Genomic DNA, 7,521 nt, shown 5'->3' with positions numbered 1-7,521 from the left:
GGGGGAGATGTGCGGAGGGTCTCAGGAAGGGAGATGTGCAGGCTGGTGGAAGTGCTGTAAGCATGCATCGCTTGGTTTCCAAGAAAGCTGCCACGAGCTCCCCAGCAAGCGCAAGACCCTACGGCAGCTGTTACAATTTAAAAATTTACTTTGTATCGGTGCATCCCTAACTATTATGACATTACATTTGCACTGGAAAAAATAAATTAAGCACATTCATTTTTTGCATTATGCGCCCAAAATGAAAATTCACCGATATTCACAGATAACCCTGCTAATTGTTTATAAATAAACCCCCTAGAGTCAAGTAAGAGAACACATGACTTATATTTAGACAATATTTGCCTATTCTGCAGCTCAGCTGTAAGAAACTAAAGTAAAATAAATATGCACAGTAAAATAAATAAAACCATGTTCTCCCTGTGCTTGTGTGGGTTTCCTCCGGCTACTCTGGTTTCCTCCCTCACTCCAAAGACATGCTGGAAGGTTTATTGGCTCCTCTCTAAGTTGGCCCTCTATGTATGCATGTGAGATAGGGACCTTAGACTGTAAGCTCCTTGAGGGTAGGGACTGATGTGAATGTGCAACTATGTAAAGTGCTGCGTAAATTACCGGCGCTCTATAAAATACCTGTAATAAATAAATAATAATAAACCGTGCCTTCACCACATTATACTATTATGAATCTGAAATGCTGGTATATAATGTTGATTTTCATTGCATTTCCAGAATGATTGTGACCTCAGCTGTTCCCTTTCTTCTGGCTGAGGACCCATCAGCGAGTGTTGCTGGGAGAGTCTGTCTTAGAAGTATAATATATTACCATTTCAGCAGCATCTGTCTACTGGAAGTACAGAACAGTCACACATCTCAGTTCCGAGTGAATTAGTGGCACCATTATTTAGGCGTGAGAACATTTAATATTGCTGCTTATATCATTCCTGAATAGACATCTGAATAAAATAAATGACACTTTCAGTATGTGAAGGAGAGGAGTGTGGTGGGTATGACAGAATGCAGTACATGCAGGAGGGGAGTGCGGAGGGTATGAGAGCAGGATATATGAGCAGTAAAGGAGTGCAGAGGGTATGAGAACACTCTCCAATATGGGCAGAAAAGGAATGTGGAGGGTATGACAGTGGGCAATGCATGCAGTAAAAGAGTGTGAAGGAAATAATAGTGGGCAGTATATGCGGGAAAGAAGCACAGAAGGTATGACAGTGGGTACTCTATGCAGGAGTTATAGAGGATGTAATGGTGTGATGTATGTGCAAGAGAGGAGTGCAGCGGGTTTAACAATGGGCAGTATATGCAGAAGAGAAGTGTGGTGGGTAAGATGGTAGGCATGGTATGCAGAAGTAGACTATAAAGGGTATGTAGGAGGCAGTATGTAGAGGTGAGGCATGTAGAAGGTATGAGAGTGCCAATATGAAGTGTAGAAGGTATGAGGGTGGCAGTATGTTCAGGAGAAGAGTATTGACAGTGGACAGAATATAATGCAAAAGAGAAGTGTGGTGGTATTATGGTGGGTAGCAGGGACGTGCGGTCAGGGTAGGCAGGGCCTCACCTAGTATAATGGAGGTAAAAACTGTCAGTTTCAAGAAGTCAGAGCGGCTTCTATCAGATTACAGAGCAGGGAAAGCCTCCCCACTGTGTAACCTGTCATGGACGGAGCGCTGCCTGTTAATTAAATGCGGCGCTGCATCCGGCTTTTGACAGCTAAGTTAGGTTACACAGCAGCAGACTTCCCCACTGCTTGTGTAACCTAACTATTGAGGCAAGAGTTGTCACAGACTCTACTTGTGCCGCCCCAACAGGGGCATAGAATATGAGATGCATAGCCTCAGTTAATATTAGCATTGTTATATAGGTTAGAATTTATATAGTGTGATTTGCCTAACTATTTTCTCATAGCTAAATCCATGTGTTATCCTATGCTACCATCTAGTGGCCTTTTGTTGTAATAAACATGTCTTTCTGTAATTATTCCTCATGTGACGACGTATTTCCCCCTAGTGTAGCCCCTTCCTGCTTCCTGTGTGCAGTACTTCCTGTGTCATGGCCACAGTGAACAGCCACATGTAACAAGGACACATATGTAATCTGCACAGTACGTAGGAAAGGCATCATCTTTTGACCGCACAATACTATAACTGTTCATCTGCTGTTCCTATCATCTGCTGTAATCCTGATGTTAAAGAATAAACACCTCTTTTGAATGAATCGGTATTGACGAGTTCAGCTATCTGACGAGGATTGTCCGCAGTGAGTATATCTGCTTATACAGGCCAGGCATAGAGGTCTCAGCAAGGGATATATTTCGCTATCACAACGATCGGAGTCAGAATACTACTCTTTGTTAGAGGCGTGAGCTCTGTAGATGGCGTGGACCAATGGCAAGGCGCCATTGGTCCAAGCTGTCCAATCAAAAAAAGAAATAAAAAAACAGTGAGGACATCGATCTCGATGCCTCAGCAGTGACGAGCAAGTGAGGGACAGGGAGGCTCCTCCCTGTCTCTTCCCTTCTCCGTCCTCCCTCCCTCCTCCACACAGCTCGGTGACTGGGTTGGAGGTGGGGCAGAGGTGGGTTGGGAGTGGGGCACGGGTGGAGGTAGGCTGGGGGCGGTCAGGGGGAAATGCCTCACTGAGAATGGACTCCACCGCACGTCACTGGTGGGTAGTATATGCAAGAGGAGAGTGCAAAGGGTATGAAGGTGGCAGTATGTGCAGTAGAGATATGTGTAGGATAGGTGCATGGCAGCAGGTGCCAAAGAGGAGTTCGGAGGGTATGACAGTAGGTGGGATGGGTTGGGGCTCCATCTATACGTGCATTGCTTACATCTGCCTCACATGTCCTAGAAAGGTGCCTAGACCGGAGTGACATCACATTCTGGCTCCCGGCACTTCTACAGGGCATGCAAGGGAGCTGTACAAGCTATGCACATATGGAGGGAGCTCCGTCACAGCACAGCAGCCCACACTGGACCTCCAGGCTGAGAATCCACTCCAATTCTCATAAGATAGGGAGACTGGGTGGACCTTAAAATAAAAAGAAATTTGGGAGTGTGTATGTGTGTGAGAATGTCTGAGTGTGTGAGATTGTGTCTGTGTATGTATGTCAGTGTTTTTGAGGGCCCGTTCACACTAGTACAGTGCGTTAAACTGTACCACACAGTCAAACCTACCGTGCATTCTGGGGTGGGAGGTGTGTTGTGTTGTGAGGTGGTACCCCAAACGCACCTTCCACCTACAGTTCGTACACCCGCACCGGACCACGTGGCACCCTAATGCCGTGTGTTCCACTGCAGTCCGACTTAGATCCTGACTTAATGACTAAGGACAAATGTGGATCCTGAGGTTACACTGGTTGAGAACCACTGTTTTAGAAAGACCCCATCTTCTTAAGAAATAACTCTTATCTACATGCCTTTGTTCCAGCCTTGTTGGTCTCGTCAAGAATTATTCTCCTGCTTCATGTTATTTTTAACTTGTGCTTAAACACTTTTCTCGATTACAAAGAATTTGCAGTAGGAAGAAAAGGCCAACCTGCTACAAAGAAACAATGGTTGGCTGCACCAGAATAATGTCAATAGTCAACCAGGCAAATCCATCAAAGCTGGATCTCCCATGCCGCCCAAGGTGCTCTTATAAAACGGCTGCCAGCCTCCTTCTGTTTAGTTAGTTGGGACACCATGGGAGCGATTGGAACATTTCTCTGTAAAGTTTTTTTCCTTGTGCTGGTGATGTTTACTATTGGAGGAGGATGTTTTAGCTATGCCTTTAAAGACACACGTAAGTACATATGTATAGCACAGAAACATAGGCAAGCAGGTAAGTCTACAGAGATTGGAGCATGTTTATGTAGTGCAGATCAGGCTGTTGGGAGATGGTGTTAGTAACATTTGAAATGTTTGGACCTGTCAGAATATCTCATTACAAAATATCAAATATCGGGATTTCAGTGTAGCTAACCTTTATACACGTTGAAGCAATGACATCATTTATAACATATCTGTCCAATACAGACTTGGGCAAACTCCGGCCCTCCAGCTGTGATGAAGCTACAAACCCATCATGAATCAGTCTCTGGGAGTCATGTCTGTGGCTGTTAGAATCTTGCAAAACGTCATGGGACGTTCCACAACAGCTGGAGAACCGGAGTTTGCTCACCCCTAGTCTAATGGGTAAACCTCCTTTATTTACAGTATGTGTTAGCCAAATCCCTGAGATCTCATATAAGCTTTGACATGTTAATGTCATTTCAAAAGTCGCTTTTAATATTTTTAAGCCTTAAGCGTTCCTTAACTTAATACCTGGTGATCCTGGCATGAAGGTCCTTGTGCAGGTACTTCTTGTTATAGGGTGGCAACACCCTGTCCCTGTCTTTCAGTTGCAATCCTGTGTTGTCACCCTGTCACCTTGTCTTCTAATAGAGTCTACAAGTAGCAGTTCGGATGGTCATTTCACAGGTCTGGTCCGCTAGAGTGCAAGTAGACAGGAAGCAGTTGCAAAGAGGCTTAAGGAGATTAGCAACACTGACATACAACAAAGGGCCAGGGCCGACTCAAGGCTCTGGTGAGTGGTGGCCCTTGTCAAAAAATATAATAGTGTGCCCCCCGGGCCTGATCTCTCGGGTGGAGGGTCTCAGGAGGGCTTTTTTATCTTGAAAAATAGGGATTGCTACTCAATAGCAGTATTACAGAAAACAAATCAACACTGACATTTTTAAGTTATTACACAGTTCTGTCACTGACTCCAAGCTGTAGAGGGACTACAAATCTCAGCAATACATTATACAGCAATGCGGAATACCACCAGCAATAGAGGACTACAAATACCAGCAATACATTACAGAGCAAGGCAGAGTAATACCACTAGCAATAGAGGAGGTGCAGAAGGTCTCAGGAGGGGTGTGGAAGATCTCAGGAGGGGTGTGGAAGGTCTCAGGAGGGGTGTGGAAGGTCTCAGGAGGGGTGCAGAGGGTCTCAGGAAGGGTATGGAAGGTCTCAGGAGGGGTGCGCAAGGTCTCAGGAGGGGGAGATGTGCAAATTGAAAAATGGAAGTGCCAGTATTGGTTTTTGGTATCGGGGCATTTTCACAAGTATGCACACTGGTGAAAATGCCCAGTATAAGTATTGCTGAGCAATGTAAGGAATAGTAACTTATATTGTCATATAAAATAAATGATTGCTCAGTCATAAACAATCACTAGAAATTCTAGCAATTGTATATGATGGAGCAATCATTTACATGATAATAAAATGTCTATTCCTTACATTACTCAATTTATTTTATATGAGAACAAGTTACTATTCCTTACATTGCTGAGCAATAGTACCTGTAGGGATGAGTGTGGGGCCTTGAAGGTAGTTACTTGATTCGGCCCTGCATGCTGCTGATTGTTGTATATGGTACTGAGGCTGAGCAATCATTTATTTTATATGACAATACAATTATCTATTCCTTTCATTGCTCAGCAATGTAAGGAATAGTACCTTGTTCTCATATAAAAAGAAATGATTGCTCAGCCTCAGTGCCATATATCTGCAGGCAGCGGCCTGGGGGCAAATTTCTAGTTCTTCTGACATATACACAATTGGCGTCTCCCCATCTCCTTTTCCTTCGCTCGGCTCTCGCTCTGACTTCAGAGGCGAAGAGATCACTGTGCCGCTGCACTGTGGATGGACAGAGTGATCTGACAGGACAGCAGGCAGCTCAGGAAAACACAGAAGACACAGGGCAAGCTATGGCTGTGGTGGGCCCTGAGCAATTGCCCACTTTGCCTATTGAATAAAGCGCCCCTGCAATGGACAGAAAATTCTCCAACATAACACATTTTTTATTTTATTTTAAAGTTAAGTAGGGGAATGCCAGGACCCTGTCAAGTTTTTATTGTTGCAAATTTAGCCACACTTTTTTGTCTGGCAAAAGCTTGTCCATAGCCCCGAATACCGGTAGCAGGACTTCTAACCTTTCCCTATTTTCCCTATTTTATCCAAAATTAAAATGAGTGCTTTGGTTATAGATATGCTTTGATGTCATAAGGTTGTGCCCCTTGCCGTGAGAAAGTTCATCTACATTCCATTTCAGAACTAGATCCACATATGGATGCTCCCAGTCATGTGATCACCATGACCGCCAATCATGTGATCACCATGGTGCTTACATAAGGTTTGTTTACAAAACAACCCCGTTTTTAATGAGCCTCTCCCAATGTGAAGGCAGACCGAAATCTGCAGCTGTTATGCTGGGCACACACCTTACAACCGTCGCAAGACTTTTGTCTTGCGATGGTTGTAAGGTACTTAAAAAAACGTACGATCTGCCTATCTTGCATAGGCAGATCGTACTTGCGATGATCGCAAGCCGCGCCCCCCCTGAAGGGCGGGCTTCCGATGACAGCAATGCCGAACGGGCAGTGTGTGCTTGCGCACACCGGCCTGTCCGGCTTTTATCTTACCAACATGCTACACACCCGCCGAACATCGTACGATGCTCGGCGGGTTTTCAAACATGTTCGTAAGTTAAAAGTCGTGCGACCTTACAGTAGTAGAGGTCGCACGGCTTCCACACACCTTACAATAATCGTACGATTGCGGGATTTCCCGCGATTATCGTACGATTATCGTAAGGTGTGTGGGCACCCTTACTGTGCATTACAGTATATAAAATGTAATGCACAGTATAGACAGTACTGCGTTCTGTACTATTGATCTGTTACTGTGCATTACAGTATATAAAACATTTTTTTTTTAAAACCCCATTTTTAGCATGCAATCAAAAACTTGTGTATATTTTATTTTATGTAATTTACATTATTTTGTCAGTTTGTTAATGTAGCCAAATTAGTAATAGAGTCATTGGCAAGGTAACCAATGCATACTGACACTGCTGACTTATATCAGGACTAGTGATGGGCTCCAGCGTGTTCGCAGCTCCACGCGCCAAGCCCGCACAGGTACTGAAACATGTTCCCGGTCCGCAGCTGCAGAGATCGTGAAATGTCTATCCGAGCCCATCACTAATCTGGACATCTAGGCTTCAATGGGTTAATTCAAAGTGATATTAAAGTCAAATGGCTTTTAATCTATTTTAAATGCTGATTGAGTCACTTACAATGGATGCTGCTCCTTGATGTTTAAAGGAGAACTATGAGGTGAGTGCTTTTCACTCACCTCATAGTTCTAGCCGACCTGTGACAATGAGACTGTCACAGGTCGGCTCAGTAGATCGGGAAGTGAGCGAACACATACCGGCGTTCACTCACCTCTCGATCCTGTCACAGCTCTCTGCCGTGACAGGGGAGGGGCTGGATTCCCCCCTCCCCGCTCCGATCCGCCAGCGCTGACTGGCGGAACGGACGGGGCTGGTACAGCTGGCTCTGCCTCTAAATAGGCAGAGCCAGCTGTCACTCACGCAGCTGGGTGGATCTCGACATCAATGTTGGGATCCGCTCCGGCTGCGGCGTCTCAGTATACCGCGAGCTGTAGCTCGCGGTATACTGAGCTTAGGGTAACGGGA

Source organism: Nanorana parkeri, unplaced genomic scaffold (assembly GCF_000935625.1).
Source record: "Nanorana parkeri isolate BGI_ZX_2015 unplaced genomic scaffold, ASM93562v1 scaffold414, whole genome shotgun sequence".
Classification (NCBI taxonomy): domain Eukaryota; kingdom Metazoa; phylum Chordata; class Amphibia; order Anura; family Dicroglossidae; genus Nanorana; species Nanorana parkeri.
Note: the sequence above shows the minus strand (reverse complement) of the source record.